Source organism: Pteropus alecto, unplaced genomic scaffold, assembly GCF_000325575.1.
Source record: "Pteropus alecto unplaced genomic scaffold, ASM32557v1 scaffold35, whole genome shotgun sequence".
NCBI classification, from domain to species: Eukaryota; Metazoa; Chordata; class Mammalia; order Chiroptera; family Pteropodidae; genus Pteropus; species Pteropus alecto.
In genome coordinates this window covers 2,283,679-2,301,016 of record NW_006437828.1, presented here as the reverse complement: position 1 = coordinate 2,301,016, position 17,338 = coordinate 2,283,679, and the positions used below count along the sequence as shown (strand labels likewise).

The 17,338-nt window shown below is 34.5% G+C and overlaps 1 pseudogene; it reads left to right on the top strand.

Moving 5' to 3' along the window:
• Window positions 1-4,091: 4,091 nt before the first annotated feature.
• Window positions 4,092-4,210, top strand: LOC112482236 (annotated as a pseudogene).
• Window positions 4,211-17,338: the final 13,128 nt, after the last annotated feature.

Here is a 17,338-nt window from a genome sequence, read left to right as displayed (position 1 = left end):
GAAAGCCAACATGGCTCCCATCCAGGAGCCCACAGTCTGCAACAATCTAAGAAACACCTGAAGGGCTGGGCCCTTGGACTCACCTGCCCCAGGGGCCGGCAGGGAAACAGCTGATGGCGGGCGCCAGACTCGTGTTGGGGAACCGCGTCTGCTTGTCCGGGAGCCACGGGTCTGAGGAGCGGGCGTCCAACCCGACATGCATCCGGGGGGCCGCTGAGGGCTCCCCAGGGAAGAGGGCTGTGCTTTCCTTCTGCTTTCTGCAGCCGTCGGGTACCATTTTTTTGTTTTTGTTTTTTTAAATTTATTCTTTCCCGAGGAGCCCCATCTCTATCCTCTGCCTCAGCCTCACTCCAGCAGGTGGGCACCATCTCTGTGCTCCCCATCGGCCTCACCTTAAAACGTTAGTCTCTCTCAGGGGGCAGCGTTTACCCACACGTGCTGCCCCGGTCTTTGTGGCCGCGGCCCAGGGATGCCCCTGAACACCTGGCTGTGTGCTCCTGGGTCCCACGGAGAGGCAGTTCTTGGCAGGCTCCCCGCCCCCAGGGCACAGACGATGGACTGAAACACATGCCCAGTCTTTCTGGGCAAGAGGCCCACACGCTCGGCCGCAGGGGCAGGCCTCAGGCCCGGCCCGCGTCTCAGGCTGTGGCATCACCCTGGCGCGCTCCCTGCAGCTCGGCTGCAGCTCGCAGGTGTCTCCAGGTAGGCGTTTATATGCTTGTCCTGAGCACCGCCCCGTGTGTGTGTGTGCGCGCGTGCGTGCGCGCGTGGGTGTGTCCAGATTAAAGATTTAGTTTGAGTTGGAATTGCTGCCGGAGTAGAGTGGAATGTGAGATAAAGAGCAGAATAAAGAGTGACCCCTGAGTATCGTTTCCTGAGAGACTGGCATATGAACAGGTTTTAAAAGGTATTATGGTGAATGGAAACGGAGAGTTCAGGTCTGATTTTAACCAATTTCTTTTTTTTTTTTTTTTTGTACTGAGATGTTCTAATGGAGATGGCAGGTAGGCAACTGAGAACATATGACTGAAGTTCAAGGGTAATATCTGTGCCGGGATATAAATGTGTGAATCATCACAATAGAAATGCTATTTAAAGACACAGGTATGAATAAAATCTCTTAGTGAAAGCATAGAGAGATGCAAATGAGAATTCAACACTGAGCCTAGGACAACATCAAAATACAGGAGCTGAGTAAAGAGCAGAGCCCGTGAAGGAGACAGAAAGATCAATTATGAGAAAGGGGAGAATGCGTGAAAATGAAATAATATAGGAATTATTAGGTCTTTACAAAATAGAGTAATCATATCTCCCAAATATTGTTGAAACACCAAGTGAGGCTACAGAGGGGGAAAACTATATATTGAATTTGGTAAAATGAGAAGCTCTTAGTGATTTTGAAGAGTGTGAAGGCAGAATCTGTGCTGAGAGAGGTAACGCATGAGTTACAGCCAAAGAAGCTTGGATGTCTTTCTTTAGGGAATTAGATTATTGAAAATAATTCTAGAAATAGGAAAATACCTGAAAAGGGTTGTTCATTCGTGGAGAGTTTTTTTTAAAGAATGTGAGATACTAAAGTTTGTTTCATATTGATGGAAACATCTTATAGAGATTTTGATGTACCAGGAAGACATCATACCCATAGGCACAGATTCCTTGAAGTGATGGAAAACAATGGAAATTCCTTCATGTTTACGTGAAAAAAAGGAGACACTGGTTTCAGTAGCAGGTAGCTTTATGGATAGAGTGTTAGGAAGATAAGAAATGTGGGGTTCTCTAAGTGAAGTATGAACAAACTAAGAGTAGGGAGAGGGCGAGAGAGGTTTAAGAGTAAATGAGTATGTATGAAATAGTTTAGCAGAAATATCAAGCTAATAAAGAAATTATAGCAGACTTAATGATCATTGATTTCAAGTGTGGCTGGCCTATGTGGTTGTGAAATTGCCTTAGCAAGCTGAGTTAAGACAAATACTGTGGTTTATCCCGGGTTTTGGTTTGGCTTTGGAATATGACTAACAGAAAGGTGAGCAATTATAATAAGAACCACACAATCTAAGCTACAGAATAGAGAAATAAAGAGACAGGCTGATAGGTCATAAGTTCTGGAGTTAAAGGAAGGAATGTTTCAACGGGGTCAAAGGTTATAGGCGTGGGGGCATTTGGGTGAGCTGGAAAGTTAGAAGGTAAAGGAAGCATTTTCTAGAGATGGCTGTATGCTATCCTGGTCCTAAATATTTCCTGCTACATCTTTTAATGCAACTGTGATTCATTTATTTATTCGTTTCCTTTTTATTCCCCTTTTCCTCTTTGCCTCACCTGCTTTAGCTATTTTTAGCCTATCGGACTGTATGCATTTTTTTTTTCAGTAATTTAACTTTTTGGAACAAGGCAAATCATTAATTAATTTGCATATTTCAAAATACTTCTTTTGTGGCATGATTTCTAGATCTATGACCATCTCAGTCCCCCTCCTTTGAAGGGATTGCATTTTTTTTTCAATATTCTTAATAAAATGAAATACCCAGAACTAAGAATAATCACCCAGTGATGAATGAAAAGTGTCATAGTCAGCAAAAATAAGGACCAAGCCTGAGACACAAGCCTCAGGTCTCCTGGTTCAGTATGTATATCTCTTGATCTGAGTAGGGAATTAAGAATAACTGCAAATACTACTGAGTGATAACCTTGTTTCACGTATGGTGCCTTAATACTTTACATGGTTCATTTCATTTATTTCTCACAACTAAACATAAGATAGATATTAGCCCATTTTAGAGATAGGAAACCTGCGACTTAGGTAAATTAACTTATACACAGTCACACAGCTAAGAAGTAGTAGAGACCATATGAAACCTCAAGTAGTCTGACCCCAGGGTCTACCTTTCTTATTCCTGTGTTTTACTTGCCTTTTACTCAGGTAGGTTCAGGTGGTATTTTCTTGTTTTAACAACCACTCAGATATTCATATTGATTTTATAATGACTTAAAATTTCTTAGTAGCCTTCATAGGCTGTCAATCTTACCTTTTCTCCTTACACAATGCCAGAAACATAATAGGTACCTAATAAATATTTGAGTCATTGAATTATAGTTATGGACAATCAGTAAACTGAATAAACTTTTCTTCTCATATCTTCATTCCAATAATTAATTAAAACATTGATTAGAGTAGGAGTGGAGACAGACTCTTATAGAAACCTCTCCATCATTCTTCTAGCATAAATGTTTAATTGAGTATGCCAATTTTAAATTTATATAATATCCTATCTCTAACATACATTCATTTTGTCCACAAAGATAATCTGAGAGACCATCAAAAATAATAATAATGCTAATTTTTTTCTATTATATTTACTTGTGCTGTCTTTCTAGGAAACATAACAAAATAAAAAAAAATTAAATTAATTTAACATTATTTAGTCTTAGTGAACCTATGTTGGTTTCTATTGATCATTGCTATCTCTTTTGATAATACACAGCCATCTGGTAATCATTAACTCCATATTTTATGTCTATTATGTCCAGAAATCATATCCTTTTTTACTTTCAATATCCATGAGTAATATCTATCTATTAATATACTTAGACTTTGTTTTCCTTTTCATTCCTTTTTTGTGTGTATGTAGCATAAAATTCTTCCACCACTAATTAAATTGTTTTGCTTTTTGTTTTCTGTTTCCATAGATAACAAAGAGTTCTCCACATATATGTCCAGACTAGACCAATATATATATAGGATGATTTGGAGGTACAAGTGAGGTCCTGATACTCCCTAAAGTACCTCAATAGATTTACACACACTTTTTATTCTGCCACAAAAAGATTTTTTTTTTAACTTTTTTAGTATATGGGGTCAATAAAGTGGAATCTCTAAAACCTTGGATGAGGTATAGAAGACATTCTTTGGAGACTTGACCCTTAAAATGAACATATAATCATGCATGTACATAATTATCTTCAAAAGAGTTGATCCCAGGTCAGTAAAATTTTACTGTAACATGATTACATGTATTAGCATATTTCAAAAAAGTCTGTATCACAGCACCGTGGATGAGGATAGGGTAGGATTGGTCTATAAAAGAAGCAAAGAAGTCTATGGCCATGCCACCCTGAATGTGCCTGATTTTGTCTGATTTTGGAAGCTAAGCAGGGTTGGGCCTGGTTAGAACTTGGATGGGAGACCACCTAGGAAAACCAGGTGCTGTAAGTGGTGAAAAAAAAGAAAAAGAAAAAGAAGGTTCACAAAGGGAAATACATTCTATGATACCTTGAAGTTCTGTCCGGCATAGAGAGATTCTTTTTCCACAGACTTGAACTATCTCTGGTCCTACTGCAAAATTATCTCTATTTGAATTATCAAGTTATTTTAGTCCCACTAGTAAACATTTTATTAATCAAACTTTATTTCTTCAATTCCTCAATCACCATGGACTTTTCTAAATAATGTTTAATATTCTATTACATATTGCTTACTTGTAGGAAGAAAATGTGCTTATAATGCAAATATATTTGTTCTCATTCCTGGAAAGTAATTTCTCATTGTAAACTAAAATGTTGGTATTGTGCTAGAGAAAATATGGTATCCGAACGAAACCTTTTCCTCTTACTGGGGATATTGCTATACTGGGAAATGTAGTGTAGCTATGGGCCTAGTAAAATGAAATGTTGATCACAGTGCTGCATCTAGAAGGGTTTTTGTGATTTATTTCCCATGCATGAAATATGAGGGCAAGTGATATGTCACCAGTTATCCTGGGCAGATAAAATAGGTGCTTGTTCTCCTCGTTCTCTCTTCCCCTTCTCCAGCAATCTTAGGAACCATGTGTTCTAGATGCTGTAACTATAAACTTTAAAAAGTTTGCAAAGTTCAGGTTATGGAGGGCCACAAATGCTTCACCAAGGAAACTCGATAAGGACCTTCTGAAAGATACAAGCACAGTGTTAAAATATTAGAATATTATTTCCGAAGGAGTACACTAGTCACAGCATGAAAAATGAAATTAAGGGAGAACAAATGAAGTGAGAGAGTGAGCATTACAAGAACACAAGCAAGAAAGGGTGAGAACCGAAAGTTAAAGGGTGGAATTGGAAACTGAGTTGTTTCGATGAAATGTAGAGCTAGCTATTAAGAAAGTAGACGTGGGAAACCAGAGGAGAGAAGGAACAATTAGATCGTTTTATAAACTATATAAATGTCTAACAAATGTACTGTATACTTGAAACATAAAAAAGAAGTAGAACTGACAGGATTTCATAACCACTGGAATGAGAATTAAGTGCCAAAGATAGTGTTATTTTTCTGACCTGCACACTGAGAGTGTAGTGGGATGCACCATTACATGAAACGTAATACAGAAGGAAGTAAGGATCCTTTAGAGTTGTCAGTTTCTATTTTTGTTTTCATCCTTGCATTTGTGTAGTCCATTAAAATTTTCAAACTACTTTCAAAGACAGTGTCAAAGTAATTAAACCAAAAGATTTTTTTACTCCAATCTTAGCTGTCTTAAAAAAAAAAAATCATAACTCTGTATTCTACTTGATGGAATATCTCATAGGCATTTTCTTATATGAATTTCATTGAGTAGTGTATATTTTTAAACTCCACAGATCGAGCACTATCTATATCTACCTGTTTGAGTTTCATCCCTTTGCCCAACCACATTGATAAGTTCATTAGTAAAAATATGTAAAACAGTAAAATTTTGTGAACAAAAATTTTGGCTCTCAATTTTTTCTGGTTGACATAATGTTAGCTCAAAAGCTTTGTGGTGTTAACCGTCATGTTGTATGTATTACTTTCCGTTATCTTCCCCCAACTTGTCACCTGGTCTGTCATAACTCTGATTAGACCTCATCCTCCACTTTCACTCCTCAGGGATATTTTCCTTGACTTTCAGATCGGGTCAATATTCTCCTTGGATACAATAGCCAAGATCCAGTTACTATACCTTCGTTGTCATTATTAGAATTGGAAATATCCATTTTCTTTTATGATCCTTTAATCTCTGCTTGTTTCCCCTAATTGACTATGTGAGCCTTTATTTCTTCTTGCCCGACTATCTCAGTGTTTACCAGAATTACTTAGTACTTACAGAATTTAACTTAAAGTGCATTAAATGAATAAATGCATGAAACATTTTGCTTTTTGTTTTCAAAATCATTATCCTACATTATCTAAAGCTTATCTTCTCATTTCTTCCTTAATTTTTATACGTGTTTTTTTGTTCTTATGTTTTCAACTCTTTTTCTGGACAATAGCACACGTTGAAAATGTTGAGCGTAAATACTTTTTAAAGAGTCTATAAAAATTCTACCAAAAAAAAAATCTTTAAGGTTCTTTACTTCTATTAACCTCAAGGGATCATTTAATTTCATAAAAAAAGGTGATAAAACAGCTTTGAAGATTCCACACTCAGCAAGATATAGCCATATTTGTATTCTCTTCTTCCTTTCAGGAATCTCCAAGACAAGAGGTCAATTTAGTCTCATTTTATTACTAAAAGAAAATTTAGTGTTTTTGACAGGTGTCAGATTGCAAGTCTTTAGAGACAAACATTTCCTATTTGCCATCAGAGCATTTGTAACACAAACAGTTGTATGTAGTTTTTCTTCCTCTTCCCTGTCCCTTACCTTATCCACAGACCACAGACCTGACCCTCAGGAAGCAACTTTAGATACAGGAGAGTAATACAGTCTCCTGAATATTCAGTCACTGACTCCTGAGCATGCACTCTCTATAGGGGTAGCACTTATGATAATGTTTCTTATGTGATGTTATACTTTGTTCCCTATTAAGTAGGTGGAAATATTCAATACATTACACAAAAGTTACTGAATAGGCATGCAATCAGAACACTTTCAACCTTTTTTTTTTGTTGCCATCAATGTCAAAATTAGTGCTTTTAAAATCATATATTTTGTTTTATTGGCCTCAAAATTCAGTGTCAGAATTTCAGTATTTTTTCCCACTGAACATGTTTAAGAATGAGTAATTTAAAACTGGCATAAACATAAAATATAGTGTTCTACCAAGCATTTTTTCCCAAAGCATTTTCCAATAGTATTATTAGGCATTATCATTAGCCATTCAGAATTTTCTGGGAAAACTCCTATAGCCTTTTTGTCAAATGTGACATAAAAAACCTAGAGGTATAGTTAGTCTCATAACATGTATAGCAAACATCTTAGGAAGACCAATCGGAGGTGAGCTCAATGCACAGAATATTACCTGTCACTCGATAATGATGACAGTATCATCAGATTTAAAGACTCTGAGCCCACCTTTTTTTCATAAAGGGGATCAGTCTTTCATGTGAAGCTTAGCAACTTTCCAGCAATGAAAAGGAGGTGAGAACTCGCCATGGATGCAGGGACAGTACGAATATGGACTGGGTGGTTCAGTATGGTGACCAGTAAAATTTAAAACTCCCATGATATGTTGTTAATCCACCACCAGCCACGTAGCTGCAGCAGACAGCTTTCAGTGACAGTTTGTCACATGGACATCCATCTTATTATCATTCATAGCTTCATTTCGAAAATCAAAATCCATGTTGACAAACTTTTCTTTAGTTCAAACATTGAATAGGACAAAGATGCTCCACCGTACATAGTCCTGGAAGGTGAGTCTTTATCTGACTCATATTACAGTACCAATATGCTAATTTCATAGTCATCTTGGAAGGGCAGATTAAGAGCTCTTAGATGAGTTGGTGGCAGGATAGAATCAATGCTTAAAGAAATACAGTTCTAGAAACATTGCGGGTGATTTTATATTCCTCTTCCAAGCATTTTAGAGCTTGGATACCAGTATCTTGTCAACATTCCAAACAATAACTGTCAAAAACGTGTCTGACTTTCGGTTGCAGACCATTTCCTCAATGTAATTACCGACATCCTTATTCATTTCTTCATGTCTCCTCTGGGCATATGGAGAGAGTCAGTGCGATATTTTTTAAAAAAGAAGAAAAAGAACCACACTGTCTAAAAGGAAGGGCATATTCAGACACAGTTTTGATCACAATTTTAGATATAAGTTTTACACTCATCATCAACCTCAGCAATAATCAGGATAGGTCACTAAGCTGTACTTGTAACCACATTTTTAACAAAGACCTAAGGTCCTAGGTTCTCAATGATGATCTTATAGAAGGTGCTGATCTCAAATTTCTCCAGAAGGATATGAATGATATCTTTAGTTTCACCAAAACCAAAATATATTCATAGGATTTCTTTCTCATCTCAGAGGACTCTCTCAAGCTCCTCATTGTTTTATTAATTCCATCACTTTTGTAGTTTAAGTGGTCACCAGTGTTCAACGTGTTAGAACCCATGTGTCTACTGATCACAGCGTTGATGTACATCTCTTTTTTCCCATCTTCGTTTGGATTTAAAGGTGCTTTCCATAGTACTTAATTGTGGTTGAAGATATATTGTGAAAGGTTCACTTATAGTGGATGCTAAAGAACACGATCTGTAAACCGTTCTATGGACAGTTTTCTACTATTATTAAAATTACTTTCATAATATTTCCTGAGCACTGTCTATGCTGCAGAACTATCACCAGGCTGCTGGAGATGTAGAAATGAGTAAGACATTGTCCTGGGACTCATAGTCCAGCAAGACACATATTTTGGCTTCCATCATTCATTAGAGTAGCTCACTATCTTTCTTTTTCCTTACAGTGGATGCTGACACAACTTGTACAAGGGAATTAATGAACACAAGCAAAAGAGACAAATGGCAAAACTATTTGAAGTATTCTTTCTTGTGCTGGCTCTTCTCCAAATGACAACTGATAATTAGGTAAGTAAATGAGACCTTACTGAAACAACTGACTTTCTCTGATTAAAATACCATGCAGCATAATGACATATTGCAGAGGGAGCGAACTTTCCCCTTCATGCTCACTACTCTCTTGTTATCGTTCAGGATTGGGTAGAGAAGCAGCTAAATGTACAAAGTTTAGGGTCAAGTGAAAATTACCCGAAGCTTTATGGGTAATTAGGTTGGGTTATATTAGGCAAGGGAGTTTTCATTAGTTACAATGCAAACACTGTGTGGTTACAGGACATTCACATCCCGGCATGGTTCCTAGTTCAGCCCATAATTACCTATTCACCAGATGATCAGCTCTGCAGCCTGGTGAAGAAGAAATCCTCAGGAAACACTGTTGTGTCACCCTGGAAACATGATGACTAACAGAGCAAGTGGGCTAAGCAAAGCATTATTATATCTGAAGAGGAAAAAGGCTCTCTTTGGAATTTCCCTACCCCCAGAGAGAGGCTTATGAATCATTTGGATAAGCAGTCTGCTACATATGATTTGAGGGAGTTCATAAGAGACCTTTCGTTCTAAAATATCAACTCTGATGATTGCCCCATTACCCTTATAGATTCAATTCCTCAAATATTGGATGCTTTTCAAATCAAAAGTCACAAGGTAAAACCCGAATTCTGCCAGGAGGCTAATATTTTAAATTGGTGTCAGCTAAGAGTTTAGGTAACCATTTAAGGAAGGTATGTGGTACCACCTGTTGCAGTTTAAGACAGTCCTGGTTTAAACCCTTTGTCGTGGCATAATCTAATCATTAATAATGCCACCATTCACTCTCGGTCTGAGTTAGATGATGGTAAATTATTGGATCTCTAAATCTAAGGTCCAGCCAGTATTCATGGCTTTGAATAACAGAAACAACTTTGGCTAATTAAAGTTTGGGGCAGGATCATCTGGTTGGTTGATCGAAGGCTGTGCGTTCAAACTGTCATTGCCAGAGATCACGGAGAGCAGAGAGGTGGCCTTTAGTCAAAGTGCTACCTTCAAACGAGTTTGTGGGCACACTCATCAAACCAGAAGAAGGGTTCAGAGGCTGAACGCTAAAAAAAAAAAAATTATCAAAATTTCTCCTCCTGGCTACTCTCTGATGTGTTGAATTATAATTTGACATGACAATATGTGTCTCATAAGGATTTAAAGAGACATTAGTTAAATGGAAGAAAGGGCCCCAGACCAATAAATTTCTCTTTCTTCATAGTGTTGCCTAGAAACAACCCTTTACGAGTCTCATCAGAATATATTTCATAAATGGTTAGATGCTCTAAATTTGTTGATCACTCATTCAGATCTATAAGGCCCTAAAATAGACAAATAGTAAATATTTCTGGTAATTTTATATTAATGTCTTCATTAAAAACTTACTTTCCTAATATATGAAGATTACCCAAATGTTATCACTAGTACACTGGTTTATTAGGCATATGTAGTGACTGTAAAATGGGAAGAATGCCATGGCTTGAGATTTTTAGCAATGCTTAGATAAAAAGTGTTTATGTGTGAGTATGAGGCTGTAGTTGATTTTTAAATGAAAAATACGTTTTCATAAATTATCTCTTTATTGAAAAAGATGAAAATATTTCATTTCCTATTAAAGTTTGGAATAGGGATGAGAGACCACCAATGATACTTTGGAAGGAAACTAAGCTCAGTTCACAGACAATAATAAAATAAAACTTGTCCTGTATTTCACCAAATATATTGCTAGAAAGAAAACCATTAGGTTCTACTTAAATTCAGAGTAATCATTTATCTTATAATAAAAATGTTTAAAATACTAGTATACATGATTAAGATACACATCACATGACACTCAAGAAAAAAGCTTTGATTTTTGTTTGATAATAAAACATATCTCAGAATACTAATTTTACGAGGTCTCAACAAATGCACATTCAGGTAATACACTCAGAGAACAAGGAGAAAATAAGAAAGCATTAATCCCTAGAAATTGAAGCAGTGATTTGAGAATTGAACATCCTTCATTCTGCTCACTAATTCTTTATGTAACTATAGCCTGGAAGCTGAAATTCTGTTTACTTTAACATCTAAATTGGTAGTATAATGGTAATATATCTTTTATTAATACTAAATTCTATTCTACCATTAAATATGGTTTCACTTTAATTTTGAAGATCTAAAACAAAAATAAGATTTCCATATGAAGACTTATATCTGGCCTCACATACTGTTTAAAATAAAACACCTCTTTCACAAAAGCATTTTTCTCTGGCAGACTCATTATAACTATGCTTATACATTCTATGTCTTCTCTAAATGTTCTTCCTTTATCTCTATATTTCTTGATTGATGATGAAAACGAACTTCAGAGTCATGTTAAGAAAGATCCCAATATAGATTTTGCACTGTAAAATAAATGCCTAATCACAGTGGGACTATTTCTAAGTAATCCATCCTAACAGAAGGAAAGCATAACAGAGTCTATCTGTCCTGCCGTTCAAAGTCTTTGAGAACATGAGTGATTGCTAATTGAATGCTAAAAAAAAAAAAGTTCTGACAGTAGAATAGACTCCATTTTCCATTCACTGGGAATTGATGAGCTGCTGCATGCCAATAAAATACACACACTTCAGGTTATTAAACTGTTCACATGATCAAAACAATGTCAATATTGAATAAGATCTTAGCCAAAACAGAACTTACTTAAACATGAGGGACTATGATAGTATGTTCAATATGTTATATATGATTATATTACAAAAAAATATCATTTTACCCACTATTTAAATAAAACTATCTTATGATTTTCAATTAAGAGTATAAAGATGCACTTAGATATGAAGTTAAACCTAACCAAAGGCACAACACTTATTACTTTGGGTTACCTCCAGATTACTAATCAACTTGAACCAGTTACTAGGTAGGCTAAAAACAAATTATCCCTAAATAATTTAAGAAAATAACTTATAAATTCTTTATATACTCTAAATATCTACAACTTCAAAGTACACAAACTTAAATGAGCATAGTAATGGATATGGAGAGAAATGGCATAATTCATATATGTTCTATATGCATAATTGTCTTTGTAATATTTTTTACCCATATGAATAGAAGTATTCAAATTTTACAAAATTTTACCACCTTTTACAATGGAGGAAGCTAAAGGACAAAATTACATACTTTTTAGTATGATAAAACAGAGATAGTAAAAATTATTTAGTAGTTATTGCATATGTCACAAGTAAAAACCAAAGTCAGAATTTAAGAGTTTTATGTTCCAAGTTCTACCACAGATCACTACAACATTCTATTCAGTAGATAATATGATGATTGCATTGCCTTAGTATATTGTGTAAGGCTTATTATTTAGTGAGTGATTATGAATTCAAACAGAAAGGATCAATGTAATATACATATGACGTGTTATTGAATTGTACACTTAAAACCTATATAATTTTATTAACCAATGTCACCCCAATACATTTAATTTAAAGGATCCAATAGTGAATCCAAACAAATACTTCCAACCAAATATCTTTTCAATTAAAATATTTCATTCCAGAGCCAAATATCTAATTCAGAGCTTTCTTCACAATGAATTTTCAAATAGCTTAATAGTTGACCTTATTAAGAAATGCTTTATCTTTTTCATTTATTTCTTGGCCAAGGTATATCTGAGATTCTAAGTTCCATAATTACACAAATATGATTCTCAAGGAAAATAAAATATAGTCAGAATTCATTTCAAAGATGCCACTAATAAATAACAGAGAATTAATGGATACCATACTGTGTACAGCTCAGACCTTGGTGCTAATTACTTTTATGAATTGTACTATGTGAATAAAATATAAATGTATAGATAATAACATATATACATATATATTTAATGTAGATTTATATTTAATTTCACAGAGAACAACTGATTTATATTTTAAGGAAAATATACATGTTAAGTGACAAAAGTACTATTCTACACTTGTAAAGTCTGATATATACTACAAGTAATTTTCTTTAGTAGTTATAGCATCAGGATATACAAAAAAAAAAGGATAAAATCTTTAAAAAAAAAAAAAAACAATTTCTGTTTTTCAGCAAAAATGAACCCCTCCCTATATGTACACTACTTCTAATATAGCCAAGACTTCCCTCTTGTGGCTGGTTGATGTCAATATATACGCTTATCTTTTAAGTGACCAATTTCTTAAATTGTTTCAGTATGAAAATTGAAAAAAACAAAAATGCACAGTTTAAGATACATGAAATCAAAGATAAATAACATCTAATTTGAGTAAGCTAATCAGATTCTCTGAAATACTTCAGATTTTAAAATATTCCAATTAAATCCCCAGTATTCCTCTAACATTGATTTAAAACCTTTGCAGCCCTGGGTGTTGATATCCTTCCTCTGCTCCTGGCTCACATTTCAAGGAATATTGCTTTGTCAAAAAGCATTTTAATAGTTTCTGAAATAAAGTATTTCCTATGTTCTTTAGACTATATTTCTCATCTCTACTTAACTGGGGCCGGGGTGGAGCAGGGGTGGGGGGGGCGGTGGGAGAGAGAGACAACAGTTTTCTTTTAAATGTCATTATTGCCTTGAAAACATACAAAAACTGATTTTCCTGAAATTAGGATATTCTGGATAGACATAGGAATAAGAAAAATATCTTTAACCTTTAATTCGTCATCTTTGATTTAGAAGAACAACTCCACTTATGAACAACAAGTGGTAAAATTCAGAAAAATTAAAGTGGAACAAAGAAATTGAGGGCCTAATCTATTTAACGCCCATTACTATTCATATTTCAGTTAATACTTATAAAACTGTGAATATGTTACTGACTTTCATCTTGTACATGAGGAAATTGCCGTTTTTATAATTTCCATTACTAAGCCCCAACTTGGACTGTTACAATACTCACAGTTAATTGCTATATTAGTTTTCTGAACAAATGTCTAATTTTTCTGTTTATGTTTTTTCTAATTTCTAATTTTTCTGTCTGTGTTTTTGAGGTAAAAAGGATAGTTTGATCAAAATTATAGACAATTTTGGTCCAGTTATAAAGTAAACCACATGGGTTTTTATCGCAAAGGGAAAATATTAAAGATCTATCCTCTTTTTTGGCCATAGGCTTTACCCCATTTTAGCTGAGATGACTGTTTCTTGGATGCCATAAAAAAATAACTACCCAGGGAAAAGTAAAAATAGCAAAGTGCTTCAACGGACTTGCTTGGCATGAGTTTCGAAAGTAGTCTGTTTTGTGACAAGAGGGAATACAAAATACTAAAAAAATACAAAGAAGTAGAAGTAATATATTTGAATATTTCTATAAAACTAAAACTTAGGGATACACATAATTCACTAAAAAGACTTTTGAATTATTAACAAGCTTGTCAGCAATTGGGATTTCAGTACAGGCTGGAAGGCAGGTTGCTGTGCCTCTTCTTTGATAAGGTTTAAAAAAAATCACTTTCATGGCAGAATATCTTAGAGGCAACATTAATATCATTGCCCATCACATCTGATGAATTCTAAAACATAATTACCACAATTTAGAGCACCTTTCCTTTTGAGAACTATACAGAAAAAAAAGGGAAGATTTAAAAATATTTTAATATAAAAATGAAAATTTTCTTCTGAGAATGAATAGTATCCTACAGGAATTAGTACGTTTAAAAAAAGTTTTATAGTCACCTGGAAAGTTCTAATAGATCATCACTGATTATTCTTAAGTATTTTCTTTGCAGCAATGTTTCCAGTGATCCATATGAAAACCACTCTAGGAATGAATAAATACGTAAGAGGGGTTGAAACCTGACGTTATTTAAAATGCTATATTCTTCTTTATTTTAATATATAGAAGTGATCTGAGAAAGATTTCCTCGCTAAGGCTGATAGAGATATTAAGTTAACACTTAACATGAAAACTTTCTTCAGAGCAGAACATGCTTTTTGAGTTTCAAATTGTTTGAGTTATCTTTAATCCATTAGAAATAAAGCATGAGATAGTAAAATTTGCTATATCTGAGAAATACCATTTGTCTTAATTCAGAGAAATCTTTCAGAGAACTATCAAGGATTGTCAAATGCTGCTAAACCAATGGACCACATTAGATTTATAGCATGATGCATACTTCTATTGAAAGCAGTATTTTATTAGTAGAGCCTACAATAGACTTGAATACAAATGACAAACCTAGCCATATATTTGTCATAAGATATGCATTCATAAGTTCTCTATTCCAATTGTCATAAAGTAGCAAATGCATCTTAACTAAATCTTCTGTTTTTTTTTTAAAAAAGAGAGAGATAGAGATCTAATGCATACTATAATAATAATGATACTTTTGTAAAAAAAAGTCTTGTCTGCAAGGGCTTAACTAGACATTAGATCATGAAATACTTGAGCTCTTACTACTACAATAGAATCAAATTAGTGCTTTCAAATTTCAGTTATTAGAACTCTGTCGTGGGGGAGTAAAATGTTTGTTTTGTCATATGTGGCAACCATATTTCGAAACCTCAACCTATTTTTTTCCTTTTATATACACTTGGCCAGTTAAGTTATTCCACTATGTTTTTGATAATTTAACCATCCAGACATGTTAAAGAAATAGTGAATCTGTCCTGCCCCCAATAGTTTAATTCATTTTTTTGAAAGAAACAATAGAAAGTCTTAGAAAAAAATACCCTTATCAACAAATGAAAAATTGTAATAAAAACAAAGAAACTAGTCTTGAAGAATAAATCAAAGAAGCTTTCATAAGCAAAATTGAGAAAATTCTAATAAATGAAATTTGAGAAAATATCAATAATGCAGTAATTTAATATAATATAGTTCTAAAATTTATTCAAGTAAATTATGACATTTGTTTTTACAATTCTTTTTTTAAATTTACTTTCCAATTACAGTTAATATACAATATTATATTAGTTTCAGGTATACAACAAAGTGATTAGACAATATCTACCTTGTGAGGTGATCACTCCAAAAAGTCTAGTACCTATCTGACATCATACATTGTTACTACAGTATTATTGACTATATTCCCTATACTGTATTTTATGTCCATGTGACTATTTTTATAACTGGCAATCCGTGCTTCTTAATCCCTTTCACTTTTTACAACAGTTCCTTAAGCTAACATTTATTATAGCCATTGTAAATAAATTAATTTGTAAATTGCTGTAAGCTTAGGTATAGTAGGGGGTAATGGAACCAAGAATTTCACTACTAGGTTTGCATATGATAAAAGTATGAAACTAACTATGTATTCCTGAGCAAAGGGTATGACCTCATTAAAAAAAATTATAACAACACTATATTTTTAAAGACTATGATGAATAAAATGAAACTGAAGAAATTGGAAATGCTTATTTTGAAGAAAAGAAGACTCACAGAAGATAGATTTGGAATGGTTGTGTTGTAGAATAGATCTATTCCTTTTTTCCCATAGTGCTAAATGGCGATCCCATGGAAACTGACGTCTGCTCAGATGTCTAACAGTGTTTTTTGGAAGGAAAGACTCCCATCCCTGCAAGTGTTCAGAATCTAACCATCTGTGAAGGAGCATACAGAAGGGCTTTCTGAACTAGAGTTCTAATGTCAAAGTTCGGGGTTTGGATCTCAGTTCTACCACTGGGACTGTGACTTGAACACTGCCAATAATACAAGTAGCTACATCAGTAGGTTGTTGAAGATTAAATGAGATGAGACATGAAAAGCACTTAATACAGTAGGCTCTTCATATATAGCATGATAAAACATCAGTAAATTGTAAGTATTAGTATTTCACATACATGTAAACTCCCTTTTGTCTACAAGGCATTTACAGATACCTTGTAATTAAGTGATGATGTACCACCTAAAGTATAAAGACAAATAAGACCACCCCTGCTCTTGAGGAGCATTTTTTTTTTTTAAATGAAAAGCCAAATCATTTCAATATGGCTTAATACCTGCTAACCAGAAACTGAGGGAACACAGAGGAGGCAAAGCACTGGGCTCGCCTTAATTTCTACACAGCTGCAAGGCATGCAAAGGATTTGTAGCTTAGTTGCTTTTTTTTTCATTTCGGGTATTTTTGAGTTCTTTAAACTGAAAGTTTCTAGAAGTGGCTAATCTCATCGTTATCTTTTACTTCATATAAATTTTGCTGTTAGAAAGTAACCTGATACGCAGTAATGACTTCAAGATTTCAGCATAGAAGGAGCTGGAAATGAGGTTGGAAAGTAGGACTAGCGCATTTACCTGAAGCTATATTTGCATAGCAAACACTCCCATTTTTAAATTATGATGCCTTTTTATTGGGTTTAGGAAAAGCAATAGAGATCGTGATGATCACAAACTCCACAAGCCATCCTTTGGTGCCACCACTGCTGGCTTTATAATATAAACTGCAACCTTATTATTTTTTGCTGCTTCTTAAAACATCACTTGTTAAAACCTAAAATTAAAAAAAAAAAAAATGTAATTTTGACGAGAATACCTTTCTCCCACTGTAGAGAAATGCAGTTTGTCTTTAATATGGCAAGGTT